Raw genomic sequence first — 24,412 nt, forward strand, 5'->3', positions numbered from 1 at the left:
GGATCTAGTACATGAAGGACCAGCAAATATTAACATGAGACCAGGAGTTCAGATGTATAGAAGGCAGCAGAACTGAATGTTTTGCCAACTTATCCCTTTTCAACAGTGCAACTGTTTGAAGCATTTTCACTCGACTTGAGCTGCTGCTTACTGCGACAGTGTGCTGCTTGTTTCTTCAGTGTGAGGCGACGTGGAGGTAGATGTACGGTGGGGAGTGTTCGGATGGGTTGCATCACCACCTGGTACGGAGTCTCCCATGCACAGAATCAAAACAGTTTGTAGACTCAGCCAGTTCTACTGTCCATTGAGGACAAAATGTATTACCTTAAGTAGGTGGCATCCATCATTAAGGATTCTTTCCATCCAGGACATACCCTGTTCTCATTACTACCATCAGGGAAGAGATTAAAGGAGCCTCATTGTGTTAGCAGCTCCTTCTTTCCTCTGTCATCAGACTTCTGAACGGTCCATGAACCCACTGACACTTCCTTACCATTCTGCACTAATTTTTATAACTTGTTTGTAACTTATAGTAATTTGTTTTGTTTCGCACTGTCCCACTGCCACAAAACAACAAATTCCACGACATGTATCAGTGATAGTAAACCTGATTCTGACCTTGTACACCCCTCTGGATATACAAGATCAGATTCAGAATCAGAATTCAACACATTCTGAATCCAGGGAATTTGTTTTGCAATAAAGCCAATTTGCAGTAAAGGAAGATTCAGGATTGTTTATTGTCATTATTCAGCACAGGAGTGTAAAGCAAAACAAAATTATTGTTACTCCGGATCCAATACTGCATACAAAAATAAAATAAACATAAAAACACAATGCATATAAATATAAAAACAATTCAATAAAACACAATATCCCAAGTAACTGTTGAATGTACCTTAATATACATAAGATTAGCTTATATGCAAAGGCTGATTGTATGTGACACTAGGTGCAGGAATATTTGAACATAACATGACAGTAACAGGGAATGATAAAGTGACAAAGAGACTTTTGACAAGAGGAATTCTTCTTGGTAACAGCAGGGCATATGAAAACACAATAGGACAATGATTGTGTCAGTGTAGATATCAGGTGAAGAGCGTAAGCATAAACTGGCTATGCCACTACCAGAAATAGTGAGGAGACAATGGTGAGATAATCCTTTGTGATAGAGGCATAAATATTGGCCCAAATATAGGCAAACACTCACAGGTTCTTCTTTGTATAGTATTATTTTGTTACCACCTGAATGGCTAGTTACATGCAGCTTTGGTTAATATGTCTGCTGAAATACTGTGATAGTAAATAGGTAGCTGAAACAGTGGTTTAAGATCTTCCCACCACCTTACCAGGGATCGAATTCCTCTTCTCCTCACCTATCACCCCATGAGCCTCTGCATCCAGCACATCATTCTCCACAAGTTCCAGCATCTTCAAAGAACTCTTCCACCAAACACATCCTTACCTCCCCCACGCTCCGCTTTCTGCAAGAATCACTCCCTCCACAATTCCCTTGACTATTTGTCCCTCCCCACTAATTTCCCTCCCTGGCACGTATCCCTGCAAATGACAGGAATGCTACACCTGCCCATTCACATCCTCCATCACCTCCATTCAGGACCCCAAACAATCCTCCCAGCAGAAGCAACACTACACCTGCAAACCGGTTGGAGTCATCTACTGATTCCGATGCTCCAGATGCGACCCCCTCTACATTGCTGAGACATGAGGTAAATTGGGGGACCGTTCTTTGACCACCTATGCTCCACCCACAAGAAGTGGCCAAGCATTTTAATCCCTATCCCCATGCCCGTTCCAATGTCTCGGTCCATGGTCTCTTCTGCCACAATGAGGCCACTCTTAGGGTGGAGAAGGAACACTTAGTATTCCGCCTAGCTAGCCACCAACTTCATGGCATTAACATCAATTATACTTCTGGTAATCTTTTCACCCACCCATTTCCCTCTACATCTGTTTCCCACTCTGACCTCTTCTCCTCACTTGCCTATCCCCTCCTCCTGGTGACCCTCCTCCTTCCCTTTCTCCCATGGACCAGTTTCTTCTCCTATCAGCTTCCTTCTTCTCCAGCCCTTTGATTTTTGCACCTATCCCTCCCAGCTTCTTACTTCATTCTCTCCTCCTCCACCCACCTGACTTCACTTATCATCTTCTAGTTTATCCTTCTTCTCCTCGGGCCACATTTTTATTCTGGCATCCTCCAGTCCTGATGAGGGGTCTCAGCCCAAAACGTCAACTGCTTCTTCATTTCTACAGATGCTGCCTGACTTGCTGAGTTCCTCCAGCATATTGTGTGCGTTGCTCTGGAATTGCAGCATCTGCAGAATCTCATGTTTATGAACTTATTCTATAATAGGATTTTTAAAAATTACCTATACTCTTAAGATGTTGCTTCTGTCAATGGCTTTGACAACATTTTGCAAGCAGGAGTTAATTTCTGTGCTGTGGGAGCCCTCAACCCTATCGCGTTTTGTCATCAATCCTCAGTCAGCGCAGACACTAACTAATGATCACAACATTGCGTGCATATCCAGCTCCTGTTTGTGTTGTGGTGTCACATATTGACTGGCCTGCACTTAACCACTTGCAATAACATCTCTCTGATACATCTGGTGCAAGTTGATCGGCTTTGGAAAATAAAGAACACTTTGTTCCGGTTCCCACAAGCAGGGAGCTACCTCGTTCTTTCCAAATTCTCAAAGTGAAACCTTGAGCCAGCTTCTTGTGAATAGCTCCATACACTTACAGTGCCTGAGATATCATACCCACCTGCAAGATCGTTATGCATGTCCCTAAACTGGTCAGGTTAAAATGAAATAGATCAAAATAGATGGAAGACAGGTATTAATCCTGAAGGGTCTCGGCTTGAAACATACACTTTTTATTCCTCTTCAGAAACACTGCCTGACCTGCTGTGTTCCTTTGGCATTTTGTGCGTGTTACTACAAGGGGTGATTGATAAGTTCGTGGCCTAAGGTAGAAGGAGTCAATCTTAGAAAACCTAGCACATTTATTTTTCAACATAGTCCCCTCCTACATTCACACACTTAGTCCAGCAGTCGTGGAGCATACGGATCCCTTCTTTGTTGAAGTCGGCCTCTTGGACCTCCAGAACGTGGTCCACACCAGGGGTGATTGATAAGTTTATGGCCTAAGGTAGAAGGAGATGAGTTTCTTTGAGTGATTATGCAGAAAGTTTGAAGTTAATACAATCTCTGAAGAGTATTGATAATGGCTGGGGTCACCCATCTTGTAAAGACACTGCCCAAAAGAAGGCAATAGCAAACCACTTCCATAGAAAAAATTGGCAAGAACAATTTTCGTCATGGAAAGACCATGATCACCTCTGTCATATGATATGGCACATGATGATGATGATCATAACTTCAAGGTCTCATATTTTCTGTTCAGCAATATTACTGAGTTATCTTTGAGTTGGAGTGCCACTTTCAGTATGGACAGTATAACCTGTGAGTGACAAAAATAATTGAGAAAATTTGCTTGTATTTATGTAATTTTCTGGAAAACTGTTACAATTAAATGATATATAAAATTCTTCAAAATGATAATATTACTCCCATCTGGAAACTATGGACTATTACAAAATCTTGAGTGGTTTCAAGGACGAGGAGATTCAGAAAATGTTTGCATTGTTGAACCTATTTTCCTGTAGATTATGGTGAGAAATCAAACTGTTCACAGTCACAAAAGCCAGAAAAGTTGTTGAGTATGCACACAAAGTGCTGGAGGAAATCAGCAAGTCATTAGCATCTATGAAAAGGGAATGGACATTTTGAACTGAGCCCTGGTGAAGGGTCATGTCCCGAAATGTTGTCTGTCTATTCCTTTCCACAGATGGTCTCTGAGCTGCTCTGCACTTCCAGCAGCTGCAGAATCTCTTGTGTTTGTTGTGTATGCAACATGGATTGTAAAATGGTCGGTTGTTACTTTAAGGCTGCGTCTCTATATCAGATCAGTGATGCATGGTTGTATTCTTTGTATTGTTGCTCATTGGCCGTGGCTTCCTTTATCTAAAGGGCCATTTATACTAAACATCATGCCTGTCCAGCCCCTGCCCTTCATGTGTGGCCTAGCTACGAAGCCTGGCGGAACTGTTTCTACTGACAGGAGAAAGGGCAAAGGGGCTACTGGTGCCTTAAAACCAGTCACTTTGGGCAGATAGGGCTCCTCAGCTGTGTTTCGCAGCTAAGAGAAGGAAAAGTCTGATCTCAAACCTCTGCTGCCTTGCAGTTATACGCACTCATGGGGAAGGCTTTGGGAGTAAACCCCAACGGAAAAATCCAGAGCTGAAATCCCTAAGGCAGTCCTACATTGAGCTCAATGCTGACTGGCAACTCCTGCAACACTGCTGGTGCCAAACTGTATCAGCCTTTGCTGTTCCTTTGGGCTTATCAGCTGCATGGAGGGGGGGTGCTTGCTATATGGATAACAGCTTGTTTTCCATATTGTTCTGCCCTGGCTCGCATATCTAGACAGCTTGGATGCAACATCCCTGGTCGACCCTGACCATTGGAGGCCTTAATGCCCATTAGCTCTTTGTCTAAATTAATTTACTTGCTTATCACAAGGGAAATCAGAGACTACGCTTGTACTAAGGATGGGACACTGAGGAAGATCTGGGCTGTAGGAAGTAAGATTGGGTGTGACCTGGTGGAGAAACAAACATGATAATCCATAAGCAGAAGTAATAAATCCCAGAGTAAGGAGAACTTGGTACTGTACAACGTAGTGGGGGACAGAGGCAGACAAAGAACAACACATACAAAATGCTGGAGGAAATCAGCAGGTCAGGCAGCAACTATGGAGGGAAATGTACAGTGGACATTCCACATCGAGACACTTCATCAGGACTGGAAAGGAAGGGGATAGTGGCTGAAGAATCAAAAGGTTGACGGGAAGTATTTATTCTAGAACCTGGTGGACAGCCAGCACCTTTCTCCGAGGTTGGTAATGGCTAATTTGAGAGAACATAGCTTTCAGGTGATTGAGATGTCAGAGGTAGGTTTTTTATATCGAGAGTAGTAACTGCAAACATTGAAAACATTGCCAGCGCTGGTGATATGTGAAGGATATTTAAGAGGTTCTTACATAGGCACATGGTTGAGTGAAAAATAGTGGTTTATTTGGGAAGGAAATGCTGGATTGATCTTGGAATATTTTTTGTTGAAGGACAGCACAGTATTGTAGACCAAAGGGCCTGTACAGTGCTGTATCATTCCATACTCTATGTTCTATGTTCTGGTTGTGTGAGACTTCAAGCTTCTGTACCTGAAGGCTCCACAGCCCTCCATGGCAGCAAATTCTACAGATTCGCCACCCTCTGCTTATTCTTTACACAATTATTTAAAAAAAAGTTAAGGCACACAAAATTAAGAGAATGATGAGCTCAGCTTTGATTGTTATATATGTTTGGAGTAGACATTATTCTTGAAAATGCAACAATAAAATGCTTAAGAGAGATTCTGGTAAATCCAAAAAGGAACAGCCAGTTGGCTTTAAGGTTGAAAGAGAGAATCTGGTCGCATCAGCAATTTATTAAGGTCCCAGAAAGCGTGAAGGAGCAACAACCCCCATGGTATAGTTTAAGCTGGGATTGCGTTATAAACACTCAGTGGCCACTTTATTAGGTAAACCTGCACATGTGCTCATTTTCTTGTTAATGCAAATATCAAAACAACCAAATGGCGTGGCAGCAACTCAGCGCATAAAAGCATGTAGACGTGGCCAAGAGGTTCAGTTGTTATTCAGACCAAACATCAGAATGGCGAAGAAATGTGAGCTAAGTGATTTTGACTGTGGAACAATTGTTGGTGCCAGATGGGGTGGTTTGATTATCTTAAAACTGCTGATCTCCTGGGACCTTCACACACAACCATCTCTAGAGTTTACGGAGAATTAGATTATTAGATTAGATTATGAGGTTACGCAGTCCTCTTTTATTGTCATTTAGTAATGCATGCATTAAGAAATGATACAATGTTCCTCCATTGTGATATCAGAGAAACACAAGACAGACCAAGACTGAAAAACTGACAAAAAACACATAACTATAACATATAGTTACAACAGTGCAAGCAATACCGTAACTTGATGGAAGAACAGACGATGGGCACGGTAAAAAAAGTCTCAAAGTCTCTTGAAAGTCCCAATATCTCACGCAGATGGTAGAAGGAAGAAAACTCTCCCTGCCATGAGCCCCCAGCGCCTCAAACTTGCCGATGCAGCATCCTGGAAGCACCTGACAACAGTCCGAATTTCAGTCCGTCCGAAAACTTCGAGCCTCCAACCAGCTCTCTGACACCAAGCATCGAGCACCATCTCTGCAGAGTGCTTCAACCCCAGCCCCGGCCGCCAGCAACAGGCAAAGCTGAGGATTTGGGGCCTTCCCTCTGGAGATTCTCGATCGCACAGTAGCAGCGGCAGCAAACCGGGCATTTCAGAAGTTTCTGGTACAAAAAACAAAAAAAAATCCAGTGAGTGGCAGTTCTATGTGCAAAAATGCCTTATTAATAAGAGAGATCAGAGGAGAATAGTACAAGCTGAGAGGAGGTGACAGTAATTCAAATAACCACATGTTACAACAGTAACACAATAGATTCTGCAGATGCTGGAAATCCAGAGCAACACACACAGAATGCTGGAGGCACTCAGCAGCTCAGGCAGCATCTGTGGACATGAATAAACAGTCAATGTTTCAGGCCGAGACTGATCTTCAGGACTGCAGTAGTGTTCATAAGAACATTTCTGAATGAACAACATGTCGAAAATTGAAGTGGATGACTACAGCAGCAGAAGGCTATGAACATAAACTCAGTGGCCAAATGATTAGGTACAGGAGGTAGCTAATTATAAGGCAAAATTAGGCCATTTGGTCATCGAGTCTGCTCTGCCATTTCATCATGACCGATCCATTTTCCCTCTCAGCCCCAGTCTCTTGTCGACTCCCCGTACCCCTTCATGCATTGACTAATCAAGAATCTATCAGCCTCTGCCTTAAATATACCCATGTAGTCACGCGTAAACGCACTACTAAAGAAACACACGGAGGCAGAGAGAGCTGAACTCAGAATGCCTTTACTGATTCAAAATCGCACGCTTAAATCTCCCCTCCCATGGGCCCCAGCGACCCGCGAGGTGGATGTCAGACTGTCCCCAGAAGGTCCGCCTCGAGCGTCTAGTTCCAAACGCGCTACCACGTATCTGCCCGCGGCTCCTGATGGAGGTTCTAGTCCCGCGTGTGCGGGCCGCCACCCCCCCACCCCAGAAATGTCCATCGGGGGAGTGGAGCCCCCAGTCTGTGCGGCTTGCCTGGGTGGCCGGCCTTGCCGGCGCGGTGCGGGTACACTCACTGGCTGCTCAGTGTCTAAGTGTGCCGGTTTGAGGCAGTCCACTGTAAAAGTCTCTTCCCGGCCACCCACCTCCACGACACACGTGGTTCCGTTGTGCCGGATCACCTTGAAGGGTTCCTCGTACGGCCGCTGTAGAGGTGACCTGTGCATGCCCCTGCGAATAAAAACATACTCACAGTCTCGGAGGTCTTTAGGGGTGAAGGATGGCGTGGGACCATGACTGGAGGTCAGGACCAGTGCCAGGGTCCCTACCTTGTCCCACAGCCTCATTAGCACTGCTGCTGGAATTTCTTCTGAACCTTGGGCCTATGGTACAAACTCACTTGGGACTGTCAGGGGGGCGCCGTAGACCAATTCCACTGAGGAGGTGTCCAGGTCCTCCTTGGGGGCTGTACGGATGCCCAGTAGGACCCAGGGAAGCTCTTCTGTCCAGCTGGGGCCCCTGAGGTGCGCCATCAGGGCCGACTTGAGATGCCGGTGGAATCTCTCTACCAAACCGTTGGACTGGGGATGGTACGCTGTGGTGTGATGCAGTTGGGTGCCCAGGAGCTGCACCAGTGCTGTCCACAAACCAGACATGAACTGCGCCCCTCTGTCGGAGGTGATGTCCGTTGGGAGGCCAAACCTGGTGATCCGGTTTTCAATGAGCGTCCTGGCGCAGGACTCAGTGGACGTGTCTGTGAGCGGTACAGCTTCCGGCCATCTGGTGAACCTGTCTACCATGGTAGAGATATACCTGGTGCCCTGGGAGACTGACAGGGGGCCGATGATGTCCACGTGGATGTGTTGGAACCTCCTGTGCGTCGGCTGAAACTGCTGGAGGGAGCCTTCACGTGCTGCTGGACTTTGGCGGTCTGGCAGTGTACGCAGGTCCTGGCCCAGTGTCCGACCTGTTTGCGCAAACCTTGCCAGACAAATCTGTCCGCTACCAGCTTGATGGACGCCCGGATGGACGAGTGGGTCAGGTCGTGCAGCGTGTCGAACATCCGGCGCCTCCATGCTGCTGGTACCACGGGTCGGGATTTTCTGGTAGACACGTCGCACAGGAGTCGATCTGCTGCCGGGCCGATGGAGACGTCCTCCAACTAGAGACCCGAAATAGCGGTGCGGTAAGCCGGGATCTCAGTGTCCGACCGTTGTGATTCCCCCAGTGCTACGTAGTCTATTCCTGAGGATGATATGCCTACTGAGTGGAGGCAGGGCTGCGACAGTGTGTCGGCGACGATGTTGTTCTTCCCTGCGATGTGGCGGACGTCCGTGGTGAATTCTGAAATAAAGGACAGGTGTCTCTGCTGCTGAGCCGACCAAACTCCTCATCTCCATTCTAAAAAGACACCCCTCTGTTCTGAGGCTGTATCCTCTAGTCTTAGGTTCCCCTACCACTAGGAAATATCCTCTCCATATCCACTCTATAAAGGCCTTTCAATTTCCGATAGGTTTAGATGAGGTCAACCCTCATTCTAGTTTGTAGGGCCCAGAGCCATCAAACACTCCTCATATGACAAGCTTTTCAATCCTGGAATGATTTTCATAAACCTCCTTTGAACTCTCTCCAGTTTCGGCACATGCTTTCTTAGATAAGGGGCCCAAAACTGCTCACAGTACTCCATGAGAGGCCTCAGCAGCGTTTTATAAAGCCTCAACATTGCATCCTTGCTTTTATATTCTAGTCCTCTCAAAATGAAAGCTAAAATTGTACTTGCCTTCCTCACCACTGACTTAACCTGCAAATTATCCTTAAGGGAATCCTGCAGGAAGACTCCCAAGTAAATCTCTTTGCTTCTCAGATTTTGAATTTTCTCTCCATTTAGAAAATAGTCTATGTTTTTATTTCTTCTACCAAAGTGGATGATCAGACACTTCCCAACACTGTATCCATCTGCCACTTATGTAACTACTGAGCGTGTCTGTGCAAGTGACCTTTCTTCTTTAGGAAAAAAAAGCAGTGCATTTCATGGTAAAAGTATAGTCGATGTTTCAGCCCGAAATGTTGACTGTGCTTTTTTCCATAGATGCTGCCTGGCCTGCTGAGTTCATCCAGCATTTTGTGTGTGTTGTTCGGATTTCCAGCATCTGCAGATTTTCTCTTGTCAGTGCATTCCATGTAATTTGTCTATAAAAAAGTGGTTGCTGCTTTACTGAAAGTTACAGGCTCTGAAAAACCATAATGTCTGACTGGCAATCCTATCTGTTCATAGCTGCTGAAGTCAATGTGAATTGGTGAAATAGCATTTGAATAGAAAGCCAAAACACCTGAAGTACTTCAAATAGTTGGAAAGGATCAAGTTAACAAATTATGCTCTTTCTTGAGAGCTGAAGGTAAGAAAATACAGGCCAATATGGCATGCATGAAAGTGTCAATATTATGTTTGCAATCTGATCTTAACCAGAAATGAATTTACATGACTGTATTGGGAAAAATATTTTAAGTTACTTATGCCCCTAGCTATCTTCTAAGTTTATGAAAACCTTATTTCAGGTTAACATAGTAGGTTAATTGGTCTCTATTGTATGATTGGGCAGTGCAGGCTCATTGGGCCGTTTTGTATCTCTAAGTACAATAAAAATAAAAAAATGCACATAATTCCTGCTTTGAACCCTCACAGAGAATGAGGAGAAGGGCTGAGAGGGGAGAAGAGAGGTGGAAGCAGGGAAAGATTTCCATTTTAGAGAAAACACACAAAGTCTTGTCCGCATCAAGAGGCAGGAGGATTTCCAGTTCAAAAATCCAGGCTAATACAGTGCAATAGTCCAGAAATATTTGCAAGGTTCTGAGCTTAATGAAAGGATGCTAAATCTTGCCACTGTGCAAGATCCCATGGCTGTATTTCGGAAGAGGAGTGTGTGAATTCTCCCTGGTGCTGTGGCCTATAATTAGCCCTTCTTCAACAACACTATTATCAAACTCTGGGAGCTTGCTGAGTGCAAATTGGCTGCTGTGTTTACTACATCAAAGGAAAGACTATAACTTCAAAAATAAACTTTTGGCAGCAATTACTCTTTTAAACAACTTGAAGTATGGCATGCAAAAAATGTGAATCACAACTTATTTTATGAAAGGGAAATGTTGAAGGTTACGTGTTGCTCATTCAAACATTGTACCTTTGTAGAGACATCCATGGAGATGTTCCCTCAACCAATTAAGGACTCTATCTTTTATCTCATGTTGATGTTACTTATTACTATTTATTTATATTTGCATTTGCACAGTTTTATTCGCAGGTGCCATGCCAAAGTAAATGTTCTGTTTTATATAGACACGCAGATTTAAAAAAAAGATGTGTGCATAATCATTCAGATAATGATGTATACCTGTGCACTTGAAATTATGACACTGTAATTTCCATTGGGATCAATATAGTATCTAACTATCTATCCATCTTTGTTCTCTTCTGCACTCTGGTTGATCCTGTTAAAGTTACTATCCTATAGATTTGCTGAGTATATCCGCAGGAAAAAGAATCTCAGGTTTGTAAATAGTGACATGTACGTACTTTGATAATAAAATTTACTTTGAATTTTGATGTGTGTAGGCAAGGGGATAAGGTGGCTATTGCTGGAATGGTGCTATTCGCTCATTCGTTCATGATGTGTCATGCCGTATAACGTGGGCGATCATGGTCTTTCCATGACCATAGTAGTTCTTGGCAAATTTTTCCTCAGAAGTGGTTTGCCATTGTCTTCTTCCGGGCAGTGTCTTTACAGGATGCGTGACCCCAGCCATTATCAATACCCTTCAGGGATTGTCTGCCTGGCGTCAGTGGTCGCATAACCAGGACTTGTGATGTGCACCAGTTGCTCATACGACCATCCATCACCTGCTCCCGTGGCTCAACGTGACCCTGATTAGTGGGGGGAGGGGGCTGGTGTTTAGCAGGTGCTGCACCTTGCCCAAGACTGACCAGCAGGCTAGCGGAGGGAAGGAGCACATTACATTTACTTTGGTGGAGACATATCTCTGCCCCACCACCCAGCTGCCATTAGAATAATGCAACATCAAAATGGAGTCAATAAAACTGGCTTAAAATGCATGGAAGAAGGGTCATGGCCCGAAATGTCGACATTTCCACGGACACGGCCTGAGCTGGGTGACTTCCTCCAGCATTTTGTCTGTGTTGCTTGGGATTTCCAGTGTCTGCAGAATTTCCTGTATTTAAAATGGGAGGAGGTGGCAGAGACTGAGAGGGAATTGTTGTGAGGTATTGGAAATAAGGCAGATGGAGCAGGGGTAACACTTCCATCAGAAAGTAAAACGTTGTTCTTCATGACAAGCAGTAAAAACAAATTTCCAAATAAGAAAATAAGATCTCTGACCTCAAGCATCTTAAAGTGAAGCATGTGCCAATCTCCATTATCAACACAGTATTATCAGTATAATGCAGATTTGCTGCGTTTCATCAGCGTTAAAGGATGAATCCCTTTATCAACATTATCTGAATGATTATACACACATCTTTCTTTTTATCTGTGTGTCTATATATAACAGAACATGTACTCTGGCATGGCACACGCGATTAAAAATGAAATATGATCTGTGTTTATGGTTCTAGCTGCCAAGGCTGCTTTCATACTGCTTTTGACATGAGCGATATTTTTATGACTGTTTTGTGTAAACTGTTGATGCATTGTCTGTTTTATTGGCTCATAGGCGCTTTGTGGAAAAATTATCCAAATTAAAGCCACATGGCAGGGTAGTGCGCTCGCTAAAGGGTAGGAAATATCTTTGGCACTCAAGATCCACATCACCTTACCTTTACTTCCCACTGGTGAATATAATGTGTGTATTAACAATGATCTACACATAAAGAGGAAAGGGGAACACAATCTAGACAAAAGTGCCTTATAATGCATTAAGATGGACTGACACATTTTTGGTTTGGGGACAGACATACGACTATAATCTAAAAGGAGTTAACATAATCTTCAGTACAATATTAATTTTAAAGACAGAAATTACTTTCTGTAATTGTACTAGAAACCACATCCAAGAAGAAATGTCTTTTAATGACTATAGCTCTTTTCATGCTGTCAGATGATGAACCGTTGACATGAAATGTTAACCGTGCTTCTCTCTTCATGGAAGTTGCCTGGCCTGTTGAGTACTTCCAGCTTGTTCTGGTTTTACTTCAGATTTCCAGCATCCACTATATGTTGCTTTTGGATTTGTGCCCCTTCCTGTTGTGAGAGGTTTAAGCTTCAGTGTGTGTCAAGTACAAATGGAATCAGGTTGGATTAGGATGACTTCAGACATGTTGCTTCACATCCGCTGTTCTGGAACACTGCACAGACATTTCCATCCCCTTTTCCTCTTTCTCCTGAAGCTCCATATGCTCAGATAATTCATCTTGTCACTCTCTTTTCATCACATCACGATGCAAGCTCTGATCAGAGTGGAGGAGTGCCAAATCAAGAATTGCTGGCCACACGCAGATTTCTTTAGAATACAAGGCAATAAGACCATAAGACATAGGAGCAGAAGTAGGCCATTCAATCCATCAAGCCTGCTCCACCATCCTATCATAGCTGATTTATTACCCCTCTCAACCCCTTTCTCCTGCCTTCTCCCTGTAACCTTTGAGGTCCTCACTAATCAAGAATGTATCAACCTCTGCTCTAAATATACCCAATAACTTGGCTTCCACAGATTCACTATTTTGGCTGAAGAAATTCCTCTTCAATTCTGTTCTAAAGGGACATTCTTCTATTTTGAGACTGTGCCCTCTGGTCCTAGACGCCCCCATTATAGGAAATATCCTCTCTACATCCACTCTATCTCGGCTTTTCAATATTCAATAGGTTTCAATGAGATCCCCCATTCATTCTTCTAAACTCCAGTAAGTACAGGCCCAGAGACATCAAATGCTCCACATGCATTAACCCATTCATTCCCAGGATCATTTTCATGAACCTCCTCTGTAGAACATAGTACAGTACAGGAAGAGACTCTTCCACCCACAAATTATGTACTGATCATAATGACAATTTAAACTGATCTCATCTGCCTGCATGCGGCTCATATCTCTCTGTTCCCTGCATGCATATGGGTCAATCTGAACATTTCTTGAAGACTGCTGTCATATCTGCTGCCAAAACCTTCCACAGCAGCCACGTTTGAGGCACCTACTACTCTCCATGTATGTAATATTGAAGAATCCAATATTGATGGTAACTGTCTGCAGAGACAGTGCCCAACAAAAATTTGATCAAAGGTCTGACTATTAAGATCTGGCAACCAGGTTCCAGCCTGTATTACGGACTAAGCTGAACTATATTTCCACATAACATAAGGACTGTGCCAGTCTATTGACCAAATGGGGCATCAAGAGCTTGCGAAACTGTGTGGATACAATAAAGTGCACTTAATGCCAAATATTGCAAACTTTTGTGTGTTTTTAAAAATTTATTTGTTTATTTTATTTTATTTAGAGATAAAGCACGGTAATAGCCCCTTCTGGCCTAATTACACCCATGCGACCTATTACCCTATGATCCGTGTATCTTTGGACTGTGGGAGGAAACCCTTGCAGTTACAGGGAGAATGTACTGTACAAACTCCTTCTAGACAGCAGTAGGAATTGAACCCAGGCCACTGGTGTTGTATTAGCATCATGCTAATCACTGTGCTACTGAACCTGAACTTTACAGAAGATTGAAGCAACATACATATCCCAACAGGATGTCTTTGAGCTGTCAAATATTCAAATCTGATTATCCTGCAGCTCATCTGCTGTTGTTTGTCTGAGTCATTCAAAAAAAAACTTTTTTCTTTTATTCTCTTTTATGACCAGAGTGTCACAGATGAAGCCAGCATTTATTGCCCATCCCTTACCACTCTTGAGATGAGGAATGATGGGTAAGCAGTCTTTTTCAACTGTTTCAGTCCTTCTAGAGAAGTTATACCCACAATGCCATGAGCCAGGGAGTTCCAGAATTTAGATCTAACAGCAATGAAGGATGAGTGATAGTTTCCAAGTTAAAATGGTGTGTTCTTGGTGGCGAAACTGCATGTTCAAAGCTCAAAGTACATTCATTATCAAAGTACGTATACTGTACATTATACAACCTTGAGGTTCGCCTCCTACAGGCAGCCACAAAACAAAGAAAACCAAAAGAACCCATTTTAAAAAAAGAAGACCTTCAAACATCCAATGCGCAGAGAGGAAAACAAAACACAGGTTGTGGAAACAATGAAAACAAGCAAATAGCGTTCAGAGCTGAAGTCCATGAAGGAAAGTCCACCATTAGACACAAAGCCACAGACCCTCAGCTCAGCACAAAGTCAAGTAAATGTCATGGAGCAGTAAGTTAGAGCAGTCCATCCTTCACCTTGGGCCTCAACACCCTGAACTTCTCAATTAGGCCCAGTGCTTAACATGTCAAAACATTGGGGTCAGTCACATCAAAACACCCTGGGGCCTGAACTCCGCCTTGATCGAACCGGGTCTTTCGCATTGCCTTGCCTTGCCTCAGGATTCCATTGGTCTTCTTGATAAAAGAGGTTGTGGGTATGTGAAATGCTGTGTAAGTGGCCTGTGTACAGTGTATTTCATAGATGGTATACCCTGATGCCTTTCCGTGTTACTGGTGAAGGAAATATATGTTTAGAGTGATTGATGGACTGCCTGTCAAGCAGGCTGCTTTGCTCTTGATGGTGTTGAGTTTGTTGAATTTATTGTGAGCAATCTATATTGGTGCCGGAATATGTGATGACTCTTGCGGTCTACTCCCAGCGCATTCTCGTGTGTGTTGGTTGTAACGCAAAAGATGTTTTTCACTGTATTATCTGTTTCAATGTATATGTGACAAATAAATTTGAATCTTTGAATCTTCTTTGTTGCAACTGCACTTGTCCAGGCAAGTACACACTATTCCATTACAGCATTGACATGTGCCTTGGAGCGTAAAGTGGTTAGTCTCTCAGATCAGGTTACCTGATCCCTTACCTATTATTGCGTCCACAGTATATATAAAGCTGGTCCAGTTGAGTTTCACTGGAACGAGGACCCAGACCAGAAATGTTTCTCCTTCTTTGCCTGACTTGCTGAGTGCTTTCAGAATTTTCTATTTTTATTTCAGGTTTCTAGCATCTGCAGGTTTTTCAATTTTATTTGCACTCAGTAATATTGACTAGTAACAGGGCCTGACTAACCAACCAACCAAGAAACTAGTAAGTTGTGCTAAAGGTAGACATGCCCTCAGGCAGATCATAATAAATTCCTTTGCTTACAAACCTAAGGTTTAGTAACAGTAATTTATTTAATTCATTCTGGTACTTGGCTTTACCCTCCCCCACCATCTCCTGGCTATCATTACTAATTTGCAAGTTGTTTATTTATATACAAGACAGGAGCAGATATAAATATTGATCTTTAATCTCTTTTAGTAACCTAAATAAGAACCAGAACTCTACTGAATAAAGGCTTCAACCACACCATGCTTTATAGACTGCTCTTGCGTGCTGGATAAGTAACAGAAGGAAAAATAAAGACCGTTTACGTTTTATCCTGTCTGGATTTCTTAAAACTACTGTCATTTTCGGAGAATTATTTTGTAAAATCTGTGTGTAACAAAGAGAAAAATAGTGCAGAGCATTGTGGAGCTGCCAAGAAGTGTTTCGTAATGGTGGTAATGGCTAAGTTTTCTCAGTCACTGGAATGCTAGGCTAACAGGATTGAGTTTATCAACAGAAATAGCTAGGCTATTGAAACAAGGTCACTCTCAGTCAGACTCAGGAGGTAGAGAGGTAGAGAGAAGATGAGTTCTTTGGTAATGAGTTTCAGAATCAGAATCCCGTTTAATATCACTGGTGTATGTCATGAAATTTGTTGACTTTATGCAATACATAATAATAGAGAAAAAAGCTTGTGAATTAAATTAAGTATATGCAGTATATATTAAATAGTTAAATGAAATAAGTGGTGCAAAAATAGAAATTTAAAAAGTAGTGAGGTAGTGTTCATGGGTTCAATGTCCATTCAGAAATCAGATGGCAGAAGGGAAGAAACTGTTCCTGAATTGTTGACTGTCTGCCTTCTGGCTCCTGTACCTCCTTCCTGATGGAGCAATGAGAACAGGGCATGGCCTGGATAATCAGGATCCTTAATGATGGGCGCCGAATACTTTTGGTGCATTAAACTAAATCATGCCTTTCATGATTTTATACACTTCCAAAAGATCAAATCTCAGTATCCTACAGTCCAAGGAATAAAATCTTAACTTGTTCTTGTAGTCAGTCTCTCAAGTTCTGGCAACATCCTTGCAAATCTTTTCTGCATTATTTCCAGTTTAATAATACGTATTCCATAGAGATGCAAACAAAACGGGACACCAAGTGTGACCTCACCAATGTCCTGTGAAACCATACTGTAAAACTTCCAATTTGTATACTCTGCCCTGACTGAAGAAGGCTAGTAAGCCAAATACCTTCTTCACTACCTTGTCTACCTGTGGATGGAGAGAAGAGTTTTAAAGATTCACAGTTGCTTGAGGGAAAAAGATTCATACTTATTTTATTGTGAAATAGCAGCTCAAACTATACTAATGTTTGATTTCTTCTTTTAATTTTGGAGTTCAGATTGCATTGCTGAATGGTTACATTTAAAACCTGTTCAGACCTCAGGGTTTCCAAAATTCTGGCAGAGGGAGACTGGATCAGGATTGTTGGAATTGCATCCAGACATCTGGATATTTGGGAAAAGGCCACAACACTTCTTCAGGGAGCATCCTCATGGTTCCTGTTGCTAGGAGGAATGGGAGGGCCCTCAAGGATTACAAAATAAGTTCCAAATCTCAAATGGAAAGAGAAAGAAGAATATTGGAAACACTCAGTGTATCAGGCAGTGTCCATGGAATGAGAAGCAGAGGTATTGTTTCACTGTGCAGGAAGCTCCAAATGTGTATAGATTTGGGAATTGCTTCTTTCTGTTGGAAAATTGCCAATGCCCGCAAATAATTGAGGAAGATACAAAACATTAGACCCGGAATTATATTGCCATTTGGAGATGGTGCTCTAATCTGCAGAGCAACTAACTTCTTGGGCATCAACTTAGCAAATGGAGTCATTACAAATTTATCAACTAAGGTTCATTCCAACACAGCAGCCATTCAGCCCATTGAATTTATACTAGTTCTTTGTAAAGATTCCAGTCAATCCCATTCTTCCATTGTCCTACACTGTCCTAAAAATTTATAGATTAATAGTGTCAAGCAAATTCCATTTCTTTGTAAGGTAAAAGAGTAAAGTAAAAATATGAATCTTATTTATATGGATTTGCTGAACTTATACATTAATTTTTCCGTTAAATATTTGACAGTAAAATGGGGATAACTTCACACAGCTTCACTTGCCCCACCACTAAACGATCCCACAACCTATAGAAACATAGAAAGATAGAAAATAGGTGCAGGAGTAGGCTATTCGGCCCTTCGAGCCTGCACCGCCATTTATTATGATCATGGCTGATCATCCAACTCAGAACCCCGCCCCAGCCTTCCCTCCATACCCCCTGACCCCCATAGCCACAAGGGCCATATCTAACTCCCTCTTAAATATAGCCAATGAACTGGCCTCAACAGTTTCCTGTGGCAGAGAATTCCACAGATTCACCACTCTCTGTGTGAAGAAGTTTTTCCTAATCTCGGTCCTAAAAGGCTTCCCCTCTATCCTCAAACTGTGACCCCTTGTTCTGGACCTCCCCAACATCGGGAACAATCTTCCTGCATCTAGCCTGTCCAATCCCTTTAGGATCTTATACGTTTCAATCAGATCCCCCCTCAATCTTCTAAATTCCAACGAGTACAAGCCCAATTCATCCAGTCTTTCTTCATATGAAAGTCCTGCCATCCCAGGAATCAATCTGGCGAACCTTCTTTGTACTCTCTCTATGGCAAAGATGTCTTTCCTCAGATTAGGGGACCAAAACTGCACACAGTACTCCAGGTGTGGTCTCACCAAGGCCTTGTACAACTGCAGTAGTACCTCCCTGCTCTTGTACTCGAATCCTCTCGCTATAAATGCCAGCATACCATTCGCCTTTTTCACCGCCTGCTGTACCTGCTGTACCACTTTCAATGACTGGTGTATAATGACACCCAGGTCTCGTTGCACCTCCCCTTATCCTAATCGGCCACCATTCAGATAATAATCTGTTTTCCTATTTTTGCCACCAAAGTGGATAACTTCACATTTATCCACATTAACTTGCATCTGCCATGAATTTGCCCACTCACCCAACCTATCCAAGTCACCCTGCATCCTCTTAGCATCCTCCTCACAGCTAACACTGCCACCCAGCTTTGTGTCATCCGCAAACTTGGAGATGCTGCATTTAATTCCCTCATCCAAGTCATTAATATATATTGTAAACAACTGGGGTCCCAGCACTGAGCCTTGCGGTACCCCACTAGTCACCGCCTGCCATTCTGAAAAGGTCCCGTTTATTCCCACTCTTTGCTTCCTGTCTGCTAACCAATTCTCCACCCACACCAATACCTTACCCCCAATACCGTGTGCTTTAAGTTTGCACACTAATCTCCTGTGTGGGACCTTGTCAAAAGCCTTTTGAAAATCCAAATATACCACATCCACTGGTTCTCCCCTATCCACTCTACTAGTTACATCCTCAAAAACTTCTATGAGATTCATCAGACATGATTTTCCTTTCACAAATCCATGCTGACTTTGTCCGATCATTTCACCGCTTTCCAAGTGTGCTGTTATCACATCCTTGATAACTGACTCCAGCAGTTTCCCCACTACCGACGTTAGGCTAACCGGTCTATAATTCCCCTGTTTCTCTCTCCCTTCTTTTTTAAAAAGTGGGGTTACATTAGCCACCCTCCAATCCTCAGGAACTAGTCCAGAATCTAACGAGTTTTGAAAAATTATCACTAATGCATCCACTATTTCTTGGGCTACTTCCTTAAGCACTCTAGGATGCAGACCATCTGGCCCTGGGGATTTATCTGCCTTTAATCCCTTCAATTTACCTAACACCACTTCCCTACTAACATGTATTTCGCTCAGTTCCTCCATCTCACTGGACCCTCTGTCCCTTACTATTTCTGGAAGATTATTTATGTCCTCCTTAGTGAAGACAGAACCAAAGTAATTATTCAATTGGTCTGCCATGTCCTTGCTCCCCATAATCAATTCACCTGTTTCTGTCTGCAGGGGACCTACATTTGTCTTTACCAGTCTTTTCCTTTTTACATATCTATAAAAGCTTTTACAGTCCGTTTTTATGTTCCCTGCCAGTTTTCTCTCATAATCTTTTTTCCCCTTCCTAATTAAGCCCTTTGTCCTCCTCTGCTGAACTCTGAATTTCTCCCAGTCCTCAGGTGAGCCACTTTCTCTGGCTAATTTGTATGCTTCTTCTTTGGAATTGATACTATCCCTAATTTCTCTTGTCAGCCACGGGTGCACTACCTTCCTTGATTTATTCTTTTGCCAAACTGGGATGAACAATTGTTGTAGTTCATCCATGCAACCTTTAAATGCTTGCCATTGCATATCCACCGTCAATCCTTTAAGTGTCATTTGCCAGTCTATCTTAGCTAATTCACGTCTCATACCTTCAAAGTTACCCCTCTTTAAGTTCAGAACCTTTGTTTCTGAATTAACTATGTCACTCTCCATCTTAATGAAGAATTCCACCATATTATGGTCACTCTTACCCAAGAGGCCTCTCACAACAAGATCGCTAATTAACCCTTCCTCATTGCTCAAAACCCAGTCCAGAATAGCCTGCTCTCTAGTTGGTTCCTCGACATGTTGGTTCAAAAAACCATCCCGCATACATTCCAAGAAATCCTCTTCCTCAGCACCTTTACCAATTTGGTTCACCCAGTCTACATGTAGATTGAAGTCACCCATTATAACTGCTGTTCCTTTATTGCACACATTTCTAATTTCCTGTTTAATACCATCTCCGACCTCACTACTACTGTTAGGTGGCCTGTACACAACTCCCACCAGCGTCTTCTGCCCCTTGGTGTTACGCAGCTCTACCCATATCGATTCCACATCTTCCCGGTTTATGTCCTTCCTTTCTATTGCATTAACCTCTTCTTTAACCAGCAACTCCACCCCACCTCCCCTTCCTTCATGTCTATCCCTCCTGAATATTGAATATCCCTGAATGTTGAGCTCCCATCCCTGGTCACCCTGGAGCCATGTCTCTGTGATCCCAACTATATCATAATCATTAATAACAATCTGCACTTTCAATTCATCCACCTTATTACGAATGCTCCTTGCATTGACACATAAAGCCTTCAGGTGCTCTTTTACAACTCTCTTAGCCCTTATACAATTATGTTGAAAAGTGGCCCTTTTTAATGCTTGCCCTGGATTTGTCAGCCTGCCACTTTTACTTTTCTCCTTTGTACTTTTTGCTTCTACCCTCACTTTACACCCCTCTGTCTCTCTGCACTGGTTCCCATCCCCCTGTTGTGAACTAACCTCCTCATGACTAGCCTCTTTAATTTGATTCCCACCTTATGGTCTCACTTTCAGGGAGTCTTCATCTCACTTTCTTGATATTTATTGATTATTTATTATTATATTTTTTCTTTTATATTTGAACAAATTATTGTCCTTTGCACATTGCTTGTTTGTCCTTTTGGGTGCAGTCTTTCATTGGTTCTATTGTGTTTCTTGGATTTACCGTGTATGCCCACAATAAAATGGATCTGAGTTGTATATGGTGATATATATATATATACTTTGATAATAAATTTACTTTGAAGTTTTTGAACTTTGGGAATAACCAATAGTTTTAGGTGGGACATTATTTAAGAGATAGAAGACAAGAAGGAGTATAAATTCATTCTTGCTGCAACAAAAATACAGCATCTATTGTCAAGGACCTTCACCAGAAAAGCTATACTATCTTTTCACTTCTATAGTCAGGCAGGGGGTACTGGAGCCTTAGGACCCACACCACCAGATTCAGGAACAGTTTTTGCCCTACAACCATCAGGCTCCTGAACTGGTGTGGATAACTTCTCTCACCACAACTCTGAATTGGTTCCACAAACTACAGATTCACTTTCCAGGATTCTAAAGGCAAGTTCTCAGTATTACAAACAAGAGAAAATCTGCAGATGCTGGAAATCCGAGCAACACACACAAACTGCTGGAGGACTCTGCAGGCCAGGCAGCATCTATGGAAAAGAGTACAGTCGATGTTTCAGGCCGAGACACTTCAGAGTATTACTATTGTTTATTTGCACAATATATCTTCTTTTGCACATTAGTTGTTGTTCATTTTTGTTTATGCATAGTTTTTCATAAACTCCATTTTATTTCTTTATTTTCCAGTAATGCCTGCTATAAAATGAATCTCAAGGTAGTATATAGTGACATTTATATACTTTGATAATAAATTTACTTTGAACTCAGAGTGGTAGATTTTAGGGGGAAGCAGATAGAACTGTGAGGAGACTAAAATGGGTGAGAGTAGGCAGGTGCTTAATGGCTCTGTTTCTGAACTGCACAACTCTCTGATATTAGTAGATTAAGTGAGTAAATTAACTATGGCAGATTCTGTTTTAGAATCCAAAGAAAGAAGCAATACTTTCTAAGTAGTAAAAATCTAGCAAAAGTGCAGGGATTAAGGGATCCACGTAAGGAGATTGCTAAACGCTAACAAACAGGTGTAAAATTAATTAAGAGTGTTGATTGAATTTTTTAAAGGTTGAGAGGGATGTCACTTTGTTAGGCCAAGTAATTATATATATGGATCTGTAATGTATAAGTGTAGTTAAGACAAGAATCACTTATAGTCTAAATGATTGATTGAGTATTCTGAAGGGGTAGAAAGTCTTCCTTTCCTATTTGAATCATAGAATCAGGGAGCAATACAGATAGAGACAGTCTCGTTTTCCTACATTTGTCCACTAATTCTCCAGGCCCGCAACCTCTATGTGCTCTTAAATGATACTATTGCACTTGTCTCAACTACCTGTCTGTATAAAAATGTTGCGCCTCATGTCCATTTTAAATATTTCTCTTCTCACCCTAAATCTATGTCCCCTAGTTTTGGACTCCCCTACTGTGAGGAGTTACCATCTACCGTATCAGAGAGTGGGAATAAAGGGATCCTATTCGGGTTGGCTGCCGGTTACCAGTGGTGTTCCACAGGGATCAGTGTTGGGGCCGCTTCTTTTTACATTGTACATCAACGATTTGGATTATGGAATAGATGGCTTAGTGGCTAAGTTTGCTGATGACACGAAGATAGGTGGAGGGGCCGGTAGTGCTGAGGAAACAGAGAGTCTGCAGAGAGACTTGGATAGATTGGAAGAATGGGCAGAGAAGTGGCAAATGAAGTACAATGTTGGAAAGTGTATGGTTATGCACTTTGGCAGAAAAAATAAACGGGCAGACTATTATTTAAATGGGGAAAGAATTCAAAGTTCTGAGATGCAACGGGACTTGGGAGTCCTCGTACAGGATACCCTTAAAGTTAACCTCCAGGTTGAGTCAGTAGTGAAGAAGGCGAATGCTATGTTGGCATTCATTTCTAGAGGAATAGAGTATAGGAGCAGGGATGTGATGTTGAGGCTCTGTAAGGCGCTGGTGAGACCTCGCTTGGAGTACTGTGGGCAGCTTTGGTCTCCTTATTTAAGAAAGGATGTGCTGACGTTGGAGAGGGTACAGAGAAGATTCACTAGAATGATTCCAGGAATGAGAAGGTTAACATATGAGGAACATTTGTCCGCTCTTGGACTGTATTCCTTGGAGTTTAGAAGAATGAGGGGAGACCTCATAGAAACATTTCAAATGTTACAAGGCATGGACAGAGTGGATATGGCAAAGTTGTTTCCCATGATAGGGAAGTCTAGTACAAGGGGGCATGACTTAAGGATTGAAGGACACCCTTTCAGAACAGAAATGCAAAGAAATTTTTTTAGTCAGAGGGTGGTGAACCTATGGAATTTGTTGCCACAGGCAGCAGTGGAGGCCAAGTCATTGGGTGTATTTAAGGCAGGGATTTATAGGTATCTGAGTAGCCAGGGCATCAAAGGTTATGATGAGAAGGCGGGGGAGTGGGACTAAATAGGAGAATGGATCAGCTCATGATAAAATGTTGGAGCAGACTCAAGGGGCCGAATGGCCTACTTCTGCTCCTTTGTCTTATGGTATCGATGACTCTCATAATTGTAAACACTTTAATTATGCACTTTTTATCACCACCAAGGGAGTGAGTGTTTTTCTAATGTACAGATTATGAGCCAGGCCAGAACTGAATGGGCTCTCTATTTTTACTAGACCTGGCAGCTGGTTTTAGGTGTAGAGAGCCCAATGTGATTTTTGAAATTATTACTAGATTTTACTATAAGACAGTATTGTTGAGCAAAGGAAACTCATGACATCTATGAATAAATCAGAGCTAATGTGTGCATACAAGTAGTCTTATCCCATAGAGTTTGATCCTAGCCCTACTCTGCGTTCAAAGGGGGACATGAGGGGGTCAAAAGGCAAAATGTGAACTTCTGTGATGTTATTAGCAACCGTGACATATTATGATTATTATCTTCAAAGTTCAAAGTTTAAAATACATTTATTATCGAAGTATGTATGCAGTACACAATTCTGAGATTGGTCTACTCACAGACAGCCACAAAACAAAGAAACACCATGGAACCCGTTCAAAGAAAATATCAAACACCCAAAATGCAAAGGAACCAAACTGCACAAATGGCAAAAAAATACGAGTGAAAAACAAAATATAAAACATCAAACCGCAGAGTCATTAAAACAGTCTTGGAATGTTCAGTGTAGTTCAGTTCAGTTCAATTTAGTGTTGTGCCATTCGATGACTGCTGGCCACACAAAATATCAGTTAAAAAGGTGTAACCAGAAACCAGAAACACATACAACATGAACTGCAGAGTCCATTTCACAAACTCCGCCGATTAAACCTTCCCCAAGACCCAAGACTTCAACATCAAACTCCAGCAGTATCTAGCAAGAGGGAAAGAGAGAAACCAATCAAATTCAGGCACCTTCCTCC

Source organism: Mobula hypostoma, chromosome 2 (assembly GCF_963921235.1).
Source record: "Mobula hypostoma chromosome 2, sMobHyp1.1, whole genome shotgun sequence".
NCBI lineage: Eukaryota > Metazoa > Chordata > Chondrichthyes > Myliobatiformes > Myliobatidae > Mobula > Mobula hypostoma.